Raw genomic sequence first — 14298 nt, 5'->3', positions numbered from 1 at the left:
ACAGGATTAAGATAAACCCCTGAATGAAGATAGGCAAATGAAATAGCTGACCTAACCCAATGAGAAAGCGTAGCCATCATAGTGCGATGACCCTGCATAGCCACTCCTGAAGTGACAATCAGAAAATCCACCTGGCAAAAAGAGTTGGTTCACTCAAGGTAAATAACAAGAGGCCTTGTCAAATGGAGAGAATGAAGCAGGATTTCCTCCGCAGTAGAGGGGTTGTGAAAAAAAACCACAGAGAACAATGTCCTCGGCCAAATGGAAAGAAGAGGGAACCTGAGGAAGAAAGGCCTGGTCAGGCGAAGAACCACCTTCTCCGAAAAAAAAGTACCTCAACAAAGGAGGGTGACAAAGCAAGGCACCGATCTCCCCAAATGCCTCACTCAGGTGATAGCCACCAGAAAACAATCCTTCAGGGTCAGAGATTCCAGGGACACAGAAGGGAGTTGCTCATACTGGGAGTGCTGCATGGCATTAAGGACCAGAGGGAGAGCCCACGGGGGAACAGGAGAAGAAACCACAGGCATCCAAAGATAGAAACTTCAAAGAAGGAGAGAACCCAAGGTGCAAAACCTCAGCAAAAGAGCATACTGTGGCGATGTAAAGAGATCCAAGCAAGGCCTACCGAACCTCTCTGAAATCTCCTGAAAAACCAGAGGAGACACCTAGTCAGTCATGCAAATAATTAGTCACACTCCCATTTACTCACCTATGCAGTTATACACACACAAGTTCACTTACTCATAAAAATAGTACCACATTCTAACGCTCTTATACAATCACTGATACAAGCACACACTCATCTATACAGCCACTCTCACAATCACACACTCTCACATATACCCACTTATATACTCCTAAACACATATATACTGCCTTTCACATATGTAGTTACTCGCACATGTACCACTGAGATATACATTCAATCACTAACACACCCATACATACACTCACCCAACCATACAGTCCATCACAGATGCACTCTTAATACCATGCACCCATAGAATCACCCACTCACACATCTATGCACAGAGTCACACACACCCCACACACACAAACACTCAGGCACCCAAAAAGATACTCAGACAACCAATCAATAACCCATAGAGACACTCATATAGCTATTCACAAAACCATGCAGCCGCTTATACACCAACAGACAGACAGATACAGACATTCACACAGTTTAGTCACTAGTCTGCAGTAAGATAAGTTTAATGACTCACTTATACAGTCAGTCACGCACCTAGTAAATCATACATTCACACACTTATACACCCACTCATTCTTCCATAGGTTTTTCCCTATATATATATTAAGCATATTTAAAATGTACAGAAACACACACTCACTGGATGACGTCGTCAGTGATGTCATCAGTGATGTCATTTCAGATGTCATCAGTGATGTCATCAGTGATGTCACTGACCATGTCATGAGTGATGTAATATGTGATGTCATCAGCAGTGCATTGTGGGGGCGCGAGTTATAGTTAGCTGAACTAACTATAACAGGGGAATTTCTAGGGTTTTGTATGAGGGAAATGTCCAGCTAACTATAACGCCCCTGCAACCTATGTTTTTTTCAGTGAATTTCTAAGGTTTTTTAAATGCCAATTCCTAACTATAACGCCCCTGAAACCTATGGTTTTTTCAGTGAATATAGATAGATAGATAGATAGATAGATAGATAGATAGATAGATAGATAGATAGATAGATAGATAGATAGATAGATAGATAGATAGATAGATAGATAGATAGATAGATAGATAGATAGATAGATAGATAGATAGATAGATAGATAGATAGATAGATGGATATTCACTGAAAAAAACATAGGTTTCAGGGACGTTATAGTTAGGAATTGGCATTTAAAAAACCTTAGAAATTCACTGAAAAAACCATAGGTTTCAGAGGTGTTATAGTTAGCTGGACATTTCCCTCGTACAAAACCCTAGAAATTCCCCTGTTATAGTTAGTTCACCTAACTATAACTCGCGCCCCTGCAATGCACTGCTGATGACGTCACATATTACATCACTCATGACATGGTCAGTGACATCACTGATGACATCACTGATGACATCTCAAATGACATCACTGATGACATCACTGATGACGTCATCCATGTGATAAAGTAGTGCATCTTCTCACACCCTTTGATATACTCAATCAAAATTTCAGACGTCCATTCTCAAAACCATAGCTACTCCAATACTAATAACTACATACCCACTCATTGACTCTCAGATCTACACACACATCCACTCACTCACCTGTACAGTCACTCATACTTACAGTCACTCAGTACAAGACTGTCATATGCATTTATACACCTACATAGACACTCACACACCACCAATCATCCATAGAGGTACTCTCACACCTAGTCAGTCATGCAAATTATTAATCACACTCCCATTTACTCACCTATGCAGTTATACACACACAAGTTCAGTTACTCATAAAAATAGTACCACATTCTTACGCTCTTATACAATCACTGATACAAGCACACACTCATCCATACAGCCACTCTCACAATCACACACTCTCACATATACCCACTTATATACTCTTACACACATATATACTGCCTTTCACATATGTAGTTACTGACACAGGTACAACTGAGATATACATTCAATCACTAACACACCCTTACATACAGTCACCCAACCATACAGTCCATCACAGATGCACTCTTAAAACCATGCACCCACTGAGTCACCCACTCACACATCTAGTCACAGAGTCACACACACCCTACCCACACAAACTCTCAGGCACCCATACAGATACTCAGACAACCAATCAATAACCCATATAGACACTCATATAGCTATTCACAAAACCATGCAGCCATTTATATACCAACATACAGACACATACAGACATTCACACAGTTTAGTCACTAGTCTGCAGTAAGATACATTTAATGACTCACTTGTAGAGTCAGTTACGCACCTAGAAATTCATCCATTCACACACTTGTACACCCACTTATTCTTCAACAGGCCTTTCCCTATATATATTAAACATATTAAAACTGTTCAGAAACACATACTCAATGGATGATGTCATCAGTGATGTCATCAGTGATGTCATTTGAGATGTCATCAGTGATGTCACTGACCATGTCATGAGTGATGCAATATGGGACGTCATCAGCAGTGCATTGCGGGGGCACGAGTTATAGTTAGCTGAACTAACTATAATAGGGGAATTTCTATGGTTTTGTACGAGGGAAATGTCCAGCTAACTATAACACCTCTAAAACCTATGGTTTTTTCAGTGAATTTCTAAGGTTTTTTAAATGCCAATTCCTAACTATAACGTCCCTGAAATCTATGGTTTTTTCAGTGAATTTCAAAGGTTTTTTAAATGCTAATTCCTATCTATAACTTATCTCTAAAGATATCATGAAAAGCATTCTTTTTTAAAAGTAGGGTGCACATTAGTTTTGTGAAAAAGCATCTTTGTGATTGGTTAAGAAAAAGCAGTTTCAACATGGAGTACATATCATAGGATAAAATTTGCTCAGCTCAAGCACACCTGCTACTTGCATTTGGAAGGCACTGTTCAAACTTAAAACAATCGTCAACTTTTAACCTGCACGTGTCGTTAAATATTCAAGAAAATGTTACAAAAAAAATCGTTAAGTTTCAAAAAATTGATGACCTTTAAACCTGCACGTGTTGTAGAATGTTCTAGAAAGTGTGTTGATAGAATACGTTGCACTTCTGACTTCTATGTGTTGTTGAATATTAAAAAAAACGGTTCATATGGAAAATTAAAAAGAAACCAATAGAGAAGTTTTGAAACCTAAAAGAATCAAGGAACTATTCTAATTTATTCTTAACATGTATTTATGTGTGCAGCAACAAAATTATAGACACAACAGCACTAGCAAGAGGAAGAAGCAGGGAGTGGGGGGAGGGGGGAGATGGGCAGAATGGCACACATGCACAATTAAGTACAACACACATATAGACTAACAATGGCCAAAATGAAACACACCAACAAGGAGCACAAGTCACACAACCCGCCAACATGACACCACTGAACAAGCATAGAAGTGAAAACCATGCTGCATTCATACAGGATGTGTACAAAGGCCAGTTGTTGGTGTTGTGGGATGTCTGCGACCATGGTCATCATGGATGAGATGCCAAGCATGTGCACATGGTCAAGTTCACTGTGTGTTATGTTGCCAAACGGCTGCTCCTCCCTCCCACGAGCCCCCACACTTTTGTGCGCTGTTGTATCTCATGCACTCGTACGGCACACCATTGTAATGCATCGGCTGCTGCGGCTCTTGTAGCAGGCCACACCAGAACACAGAGACACGCTCACCGCACTTCCTATACACGGACATGTCTAAGACACCCAGTTCCCCTTGCCGGATAGGCACACCCCTGCACTGACCTGTGAACACCAGACCACCACACGCCAGTTGGGCATGTAGGAGGATGCGTGCATAGCTACACATCCAGGCTCACTGCCAACAATGAGGTGACAGCACACTGTGATGTTGCAGGGCTCGTGCCTATCATGCTAAGACAATGACCACAGGGACACACTTACTAAGATGTGGGTTTGAGGGGCATTGGCGGTCCTGGTGTTGTTGAGATGAGTCTTCTGGCCCTCATGGGTATCCCTGTATAATACTCATTGACTCTATGGCACCTGTGGGTGTTCTGGTGTGGCTCTTGGCTGTGTTCCCTTTCATGGTGCAGGTAGTTGTCCTGCTTAACACCAGTAGAAAGCAGGTGTAAAATCCCTGGTGCTAACGTGTCTTATCGCCGGAATTTGTTTCGCATTGCAATTGGTGTGAAAGTTGTGATGTGATTTTTTTCGTGTGCAGAACAATATACGACCTGAGCAGTGTATCTCGTCAAGATCCAGCACCTGATGCACTATTCCCAATCAATATAAATACAATGAGATTTCTTAATAGATTTTGTGTGTACACTGTAAGTGCAGCCAATACCTCAGTGCAATTCAATACAGGATTTTAGTATTTAGAATAAATCGGAAAGGTGCACCACGTGTCTTTTTGCACAGGAACGGCTACTCTCCATTTCATTATCAGCACTTTAACGGAAGTAAAGTTGAGATAAATCTAACACACTATTCAGAAGTTGGTGCAAGCTGCAGATATCACCAGTATTCCAGCAATAAGTGCCCCAAAATTTAACACCATGGTGGACTCCATCAAATAATAGTAATAAGAACAAGAAAGAGTCACACAGTAATTAAGAGAACAACCAAAAACGATATTAATTTTTTTTTCAAACTTTATTTTTTGTAATAATAAATATATAAACGAAAAACTATTTTCAAACTTTATTTTTTTATTAACATATATATGAACAATAAAATAATAAACAAAATGTAACAACAATAATAAAAAACAACAAGGCGGAACACTACTGTGGGGACAATGAATGTCGACGACAGACCTGGAAAATAAGAAAGATTGTTAAAAAAACACCAACATGGTATTCTCAACAAAATACCACAAGAAACAAATCACAAATATATAAAATGCATACAGCTAACACAATTTTATACGTTTAACTTACAAAAACTGTAAATGTTGCCGCTTTAAAATATTTACCGAATCTGAAGAATTTTTTTTGCAGAAGGCACCACGCCAACAACGTTTTTCCTCAGTGGTGTGGACATTTTTAACTTTTTCAAGGGGCAAACAAAGACCAATGCCACCTTCGTCACTCGCAAGATTTGCCAAAGAGTTCTGTTACGAGGAGATCCTAACAAAAAATACTCGTGCGGTACAGCAAGTATGATGAAACACCTAAGGACCCTTCATCCAAACAATCCTGCACGAGAAGAGTGCAAACAGATGAGAAACACTCCTGTTCTGTATCTGTAAAAAAGAATCACAAATAAATGTATATTAATAACTTTCAAATTTATACTATTCCATTACTGTACAAACACATTTTATATAAAAACTGACTATGAAACTATAGCCCTGAACCACAAGTGTGACGATCATTAAAACACTACATGCATAGTGCATACTACTTTGAAGCAGTTCATGCCCTTAAGCCGACCTCACTAAAAGACTACATGCTAACTGACTAAATGATTACATTACTATAAGGAGACACACTGGGTGAGTCACAGGGTGTTTGCTAGAAGAAGAGTATGAATACTAACTAGGGAATAGAAGGTGTGAAACACAACTGTGTAGGTGATTAGAGGACTGCATCCATACTGCATAGGCATTTAAAGCAGTCCATGTGCTAAGGCCTGGCTCACTGCATGACTACTTGCGTACTGACTGAATGATTAGAGTACAGCAAGGAGAGTGCCTAGGTGAATTTATAAGTGCTAGGATTTTCGCACAGGGAATAGATTAGTACTTGGTACTGAATGGGTCACTAGAGGAGTGCAAAGGCAGTGACAAGTGCTGGACTGTATGGATACTGACTAGGAAACTGAAAGTGTGAAAGACAAGTGTCTAGGTGGTTAGAAGACTGCATGCATAGTGCATAGGGGTTTGAAGCAGTCCATGTGCTAAGGCCTGGCTCAGTGTATGAATACTTAGGCACTGACTGAATGATTAGAATACTGCAAAGATAGTATCTTGGTGAATTTATAAGTGTTTGGGTTTTAGCACAGTGAATGGATTAGTACATGGTGCTGAATGGGTCACTGGAGGACTGCAAAGGGAGTGACAGGGTATTTCCTGGAAGTGTATGGATACTGACTAGGGAATTGAAGGTGTGAAAGACAATTGTGTAGGTGGTTAGAGGACTGCATGCATAGAGGATATTTTGAAGCAGTCCATATACTAAGGCCTGGGTCACTGGATGAGTACTTGGGTACTGACTGAATGATTAGAGTACTGCAAGGAGAGTGCCTGGGTGAATTTATTAGGGTTTGGCGCAGTGAATGGATTAGTACATGATGCTGAATGGGTCACTAGAGGCGTGCAACGGCAGTGACAGGGTGTTTGCTGGAAGTGAACGGATACTGACTGGGGAATTGAAGGTGTGAAAGACAAGTATGTAGGTGGTTAGAGGACTGCATGCATAGTGGATAGGGGTTTGAAGTAGTCCATGTGCTAAGACCTGGCTCAGTGCATGAATACTTAGGCAGTGACTGAATCATTAGAGTACTGGAAAGAGAGTGTCTAGGTGAATTTATAAGTGTTTGGGTTTTGGCACAGTGAATGGATTAGTACATGCTGTTGAATGGGTCTCTAGAGGACTGCAAAGGGAGTGACAGGGTGTTTCCTGGAAGTGTATGGATACTGACTAGGGAATTGAAGGTGTAAAAGACAAGTGTATAGTATGTTAGAACAATACATGCATACTGCATAGACATTTGAAGCAATCTATTTGGTACTTAGAAACTGACTAAATAATCAGACTACTTCTAGGACAGTGCTTAGGTAAAACTTTTAAATTTCCAGTTCTGCCACAGTTAACAGAATAGCACATGGTACTACACCTTAGTGTCAAACCCTGACTCATTTTATCAATGCATAAGCAAAGACTAGCTTCTAATGCTACTAAAACTTGACAACATGAGAGGTTTTAAATTAGTTATCTGTCAGCAAATACACGATGTTACCAAATGCTTCTCTCACAGTGGTTCCCAAATGCACACAGACTCACAGTGTGATTCTAGAAAACAACCACTATACCTAGGAGTTTACCAAAAATCATTCACTACTGTGGAAGTGATAAGGGAACTGCACACAATCTTCATATTTCAGGACTGCACTTTTTTGTCAAAGCCTGACTCATTTAATCAAAGCATAAGCAAAGACTGGCTCCTAATGCTACTAAAACTTGACAACATGATCGGTTTTAAAACAGTTATCTGTCAGCAAATACACGATGTTACCAAATGCTTCTGTCACAATCCTTACGCAAATGCACACAGACTCACAGTGTGATTTTAGACAATCAGCACTAACCTAGGAGTTTACCAAAACACATTCACTAGTCTGGAAGGGTTAATGGTACTGCACACAATCTACATATTTAAGTACAAGACATCAGTGTCAAAACATGACTCATTTAATCAACACATAAGCAAAGACTATATTATAATGCTACTAAAACTTCACAACATAACAGGTTTTAAAAAAGTAATCTATCAGCAAATACATGATATCACCAAATGCTTCTCTCACACTGATCCCAAATACACACTAACTCACACTGTGATTCTAGACAAGCACCACTATCCCTAGGAGTTTACCAAAACTCATTCACTACAGTGCAAGTGGTAAAGGAACTGCACACAATCTACATATTTCAGGACTGCACTTTTCTGTCAAAGCCTGACTCATTTAATCAAATCATAAGCCATAACTGTCTTCTAATGCTACTAAAACTTCACAACATGACAAGTTAAAACAGTTATCTGTCAGCAAATACACGATGTTACCAAATGCTTCTCTCACAGTGGTTCCCAAATGCACACAGACTCACTGTGTGATTCTAGACAAACAACAGTATCTCTTGCACGATACCAAAACACATTTCTTCATCTAGAAGTAGTACTACATTTTAGTATAGAAACATTACATAACTCATTTCACAAATTCATAAACAATGACTGGTTTCTAATTCTACCAAAATATAAAAACAGCACAGTTATCTGTCTACAAACACATGAAAAACTCAAATGCTTATCACAGAATGGTTTCGACATGCACACACATTGTAGAGAAAAAAAGTACTCCCTACATTAGCAGGAGATATACATTAGTCTAATTAAAATCAAAATAGTCTACATACATTCCCTCACAATTAAATAACTCATCTTTCAAGGTCTTTTGTAGATTAAGAAGTATATCAATCACTCACCATATTTTCTTTTACAGAATCTCTGCAGTGTGCACCTCTCAGCAAAAGCAAAGAATGAAAAAGTTTCCCTCTCATTTTCCACACAAACACATGTAAACATCAAATCACAATCCTTCACACATAAACTCAAAAGCAAACAGACATTTCTATTGGTTAAACATTTCAACCCTTTCCAACTGAAATACATTTCAACCCTTCCCCCAATCTGCCTTCTGCCTGTTACCATAGAAACAGCTCATGGAACACTGCACTGAGTTCACAGGTCACAAGTTCAGGACACAATGTTGCTAATCAAGACAGGAAGTGTGCTTGACTTTTCAACATATCAGCTTATCATATATAATGTTCCTTACAATCTGTTTTTGTTAACCAATAAGAATCATACCTTTAAAAAACTGAAATATACACCCTACCTTTCCGTGTAGGAAGTAGTCATACAACCAATGATTTCTTGTCTTTTTTCAAAAAATATTGCCGTGGATCCGCGCACCCAACGCGTGAGAATCCGTGCACCCAACGCGTTAGAATATGCGCACCGTGCGCGTATTTTGCCGTTTTTTCTTTTTTTTAAAGGGGGCCCCAGGGGTCCTTCTGGGACCCCCTGAGCACCTCTAGAGGGTCAGAGTATTTCCACTCTGCCCCCTTTATATGTTTTACACATTTATTCCCCTTGCTTCTTCAGCCTCACTTCTACCTTGGCAGAAAATGGCCGCCAACAGTTCCTGGTGTCGAATGTAGAGAGACGCTCGACAGCCAATTAGCATTCAGCGCGCGATCGGGAGGGTGCGTGCTCGGTTCGGGGAGGGTGCGCTTACGGTGCGGGTACGGTCTGCAGATCTTCCCCGGCCATAGATATCACTAACTTTTTTTACCTTAATTTTCTCAGGAACTACTGAACAGATTCACACCATATATGCAAAAGGCACGAGTCCAAACTGAGGACTACCTCTTTGCCAAATTTGGTGTCATTCCGTTCAGCGGTTCGGGCTGTAGCTACGACAATAGATCCTATGGGAAATTGCATGGGGAAAACGCGTTTTGGGACCCCCCTTTTTTCTCGGCCCCCGCTTGATGAATCACCACAAAACTTTCAGGGTAGGAGCAGAGCGGATCTGGCCAAAAGTTTGGAAAATTTTGCGAAGATTCGTCAATCAGCGCCAGACTTATTGGGAATAGAATGTTGCAGATTTCCTATGGAAAATAGGTCCTAACTATAACTATCTAATGCCGACCGCCAGTAGATTATATATATATATATATATATATATATATATATATATATATATATATATATATATATATATATATATATATATATATATATATATAAAAATTGTTTCTATTCAAAAAGCATTTTTTCTTTTGCCAATATCTTTGGCACCGGTTGAAGAATCGTCGCGTAATTTTTAAAACTAATGGGGTGATTAGTCAAGCCGGGGCTGAAAAAAAAGGGGGGTCCCAAAACGTGTTTTCTCCATGTTAATTTCTACAGGAAACTTTAGAAACGGCTACAACCCTAACTGCTGAAGGGAATTACACCACATTTGACAAAAAGTTAGCTTTTGGTCCAGGAAGCATGCTTTTTGTTAAATGGTGTAAATCCATTCAGTAGTCCCCGAGATATTGATATTTAAAAAAATATCAATATCTGGTGACCGTAGATTCTCCCGATGACGACCTTGACTCTGATTGGCTGTCAACACTTTAAACCAGAAAGTGTTGGCAGCCATCTTGTGACTCGGTAGAACTCAGTCACATGAAAAAAGGTTAAAATAAAGAAAAGGGGGCAGGATAGAAAAACCCTGACCCCCTAAGTGTGGTCAGTGGGTCCCACAGGTTTCCCCAGGGCCAAAAAAAGCTTTTTTGTTAATGTCCTGTGCTTCATTTTAAAAAGCCCCTGGGTAGGCCAGGTACCTGGGGCAATGTGCAAAATATATGCGGGGGCCGCGTGGGACTCTACAGCCCTGGTGACTGCCACCTCCCTGAGGCTTTTTTAATTATGTGTGGGGGCAGCCCTGTGGACCACCACCTCCCTGGGGCTTTTCAATGAAATGTGTGGTGGAGGCTTCTGCCACCCTACCCTGCCCTGGGGACCGCCACCTTCCTGGGGCATTCAGTTTTTTTGGGGGGCCTCGCAGGCCACTCCAAGCCTCGGAGACCGTCTCCTCCCCAGGGCTTAAATAATTTATATTAAGTGTGGGGAGGGCTTTCACCCCCACACTGCCCCAGGGACCACCACATCCATGGGGCACACTTTATGCAAATACAGGGGTTCGTAGCAGACCACCAACCCCGGGGACCACCACCTCCCAGGGGCTTCAACCATGATGGGAGGGGGGCTACACGGCCCAGCTTCAGGAGCCCTAGATGGCCCTGGGGACCGCCACCCCCCAGGGCTGGCTCCTGCAATGTCCCAGGGTGCCCACCACCGGGACATTGCATTTTGCTATGGCAAGGGTCCTTAGGGGCAAACTAGCCCACCAGATACCTCCAGTAAGCCCACACAGTGAGATTGCTGAGAGGTGGTCTGAGGCCATCCCCCTTTTTACATCACTCTGCAAACTCGCCTCTTGGTGCACTGCTGTTGGGACGATGAGATCCTCTTGTGTCCTAAGGACCAGGGACTAAAGTGGACTTTATCCCCTGAGCAGCTGTGCGCCATGAGGCATGTTTGCAGAGTGGTGCAAAAGGGGTCGTGGACTCAGAGCACTCTTAGCAATCCAGCTGTGTGGGGCTTACTAGAGATAACAGGAGGGCTAGTGGGCCCGAGGTACCCTCAGGAGGCCAGGGGACTTCATCCCCCAATCAAGAGCGTTCCAGGGGGAGCGTTTGCAGAGTGATAGAGGAAAGGGGCATGGCCTGTGTCCACCTGTCAGCAATCCCAGTATCTGGGGCATACTGGAGTTATCAGGCAGGCTAGTTGGCACCTAAGGGCCCCCAGCAGCAAAGGGGACTTTAATCCCATCCAAGAGTGCACCAGGGAGCGTGTTTGCAGAGTGGTGAGGAAAGGGGGTGTGGTCAGCTATGAGAACTTAGCATTCCTGCTGTGTGGGACTTAACGGAGGTAATAGGAGGAATAGTTGCCCCCCAAGATTGTCCTTGGGGGCCAACTACCCCTCCTTTTACCTGCTGAGAGGTCTGGCACAGTACTGGTTGGGGATGAAGTCGACTTTACTCCTGAGGGACGTTGGAGGCCAAAAAGCCCTCCTGGTACCTCCTGTAAGTCTTACTCAGTGGAATTACTGAGCGTTGGTCAGAGGCCCAGGCCCCTTTCTGTACCACTCTTTAAACGCGACTACTACGTGATAGTCAGAACTTAGCATTTAAAAAACCTTTGAATTTCACTAAAAATCCACAGGTTCAGGGACGTTATAGTTAGTTGGACATTGCACTCGTACAGAACCATAGAAATTCAGTCGCTATAGTTAGTTGAGCTAACTATAAATCATGCCCCACATTGCACTGCTGATTACATCACATATTACATCACTCATGACATGGTCAGTGACCGCAGACTATATGATAATTAATATACAGTCTGCTTCTCTATCATGCTTTTTTTAAAAGAAATAAAATACTGGGTTCTCACTAGATTGGGTTTTTGTTGTAGTTGCATTATGATATGTGTAACAGGAGAATGTTATCAACTTCATTATCAGTATAGATTCCCGGGTAAGACGTGACAGAACCTTTTCACTCTATCCACAGGTGCCACAGCGGGCTGGATGCACCCCTTATACCGACATTCAACAACAGACACTATGGTGCCGATTCCGATCCTGGAGAAAATTTCCCCGTACGAATCGTATCCGGATTTTTTTCCATACGAATCGTACAAGTCCCGTACAAACTGGCAAGTACAATTCGTATGGGAAAAAGTCCATACGAATCGCATTGGGTAAATAAATTCCCCCACACGACCTCGGGTCAGAAAACGTGTCCGACACGTCCCCGGACGATTTTCCGTACGAATGAGAAAACTGAAGTCCGACCGCGCAAGTACGATCCGTACCGGCCTGACCATGTCTCATCCGGTAGGAAAACACACCGTACGGACCGAACTCCCATAGCAACCATGGAGACATGTGCCCGCATATGCGCCGAACCCCCCCAGCCCCCGTGTGTACGGACCGTACACCCCCAGCCCCCATATGTACGGTCCGTACCCCTCCCAGCCCCCGTATGTACGGTCCGTACCCCCCCAGCCCCCGTATGTATGGACCGTACCCCCACCTGTGTATGTACGGTGGTGTACGTACGGACCGTACCCCCACCTGTTTATGTACGGTGGTGTACGTACGGACCGTACCCCCACCTGTGTATGTACGGCGCGAACCCCCAGCGCTGGGGGTTCGCGCCGTACATACACAGGTGGGGGTACGGTCCGTACGTACACCACCGTATATACACAGGTGGGGGTACGGTCCGTACATACGGGGGCTGGGGGGGTACGGACCATACATACGGGGGCTGGGGGGGGGGTACGGCGCGTACCAGGCCCCCAAATGTGGTTGTTTCGATGCGTACTTCGCTTTCCCGGCACTTATTGGGTGCCGGAAAAATATTGCCGTCCGGACTGCTGTGGGCACGAATCGTACTTCCTGGTTCGTGAAACGCTGGCTGCATGCGTCCCGACGTCACTTCGGCGCTTTCCCGGATCACATTTGTCTGTATATGTTCGTCGGTTGGCGTTTTGTACGATTCGGACGGAAATACTATTTCCGTGCGAATCCTACTTCCATGTTCGGACATTGTTGCAACCGGGTACGCGTCGGACGGAGAAAATGCTCCGTCCGACGGTTCGTACCCGGTTTCTCCAGGATCGGAATCGGCACCTATGTTGGATGTCGAGAGATCCTACTAGATGACCTCACTTTAATGCCTGTGGAAGTTACCATATCCCACATCATCTGTTTTATTGGGTGAGACTTCCACGTAATCTCCTGTATTGGGAAGCCCAGAAACTTCATTCCCGCCACCAGAGTAAATCCAGGGACTATTGGAAACTGCATCCCCCAACATCCCATGCGGCAGGACCCGCTGACTGTTTCCCGTGCCCAGAGGCACTTTAAATTCTGCACAGGGCTCCTGCAGAAACTTTATTCCAACCACCAAAGTCAATCCAGGGGCTATTGTGGACTGCATCCCTCAATATCCCATGTGACAGAAGCCGCTGGCGGTTTACCCTTGCCAGGAGGCGCATTAAATTCTGCACAGGGCTCGTGCAGAAACTTCATTCCCGCCACCGAAATCAATCCAGGGGCTATCGTGGACTGCCTCCCTCAATATCCCACGCAGCAGGAGCCGCTGGTGGTTTTTCACGCCAGGAGGTGCTTTAAATTCTACACAGGGCTCCCACAGCGTGGGTCAAGCACAGGCGTGCCCGGGCCATGACCAGGTGAAGCCCGGGCCAGGGGCGGGCCCGTCTGAGCCCGTC

This window comes from Triturus cristatus, chromosome 4_2, assembly GCF_964204655.1.
Source record: "Triturus cristatus chromosome 4_2, aTriCri1.1, whole genome shotgun sequence".
Classification (NCBI taxonomy): Eukaryota; Metazoa; Chordata; class Amphibia; order Caudata; family Salamandridae; genus Triturus; species Triturus cristatus.
This window is presented reverse-complemented; position numbering follows the sequence as displayed.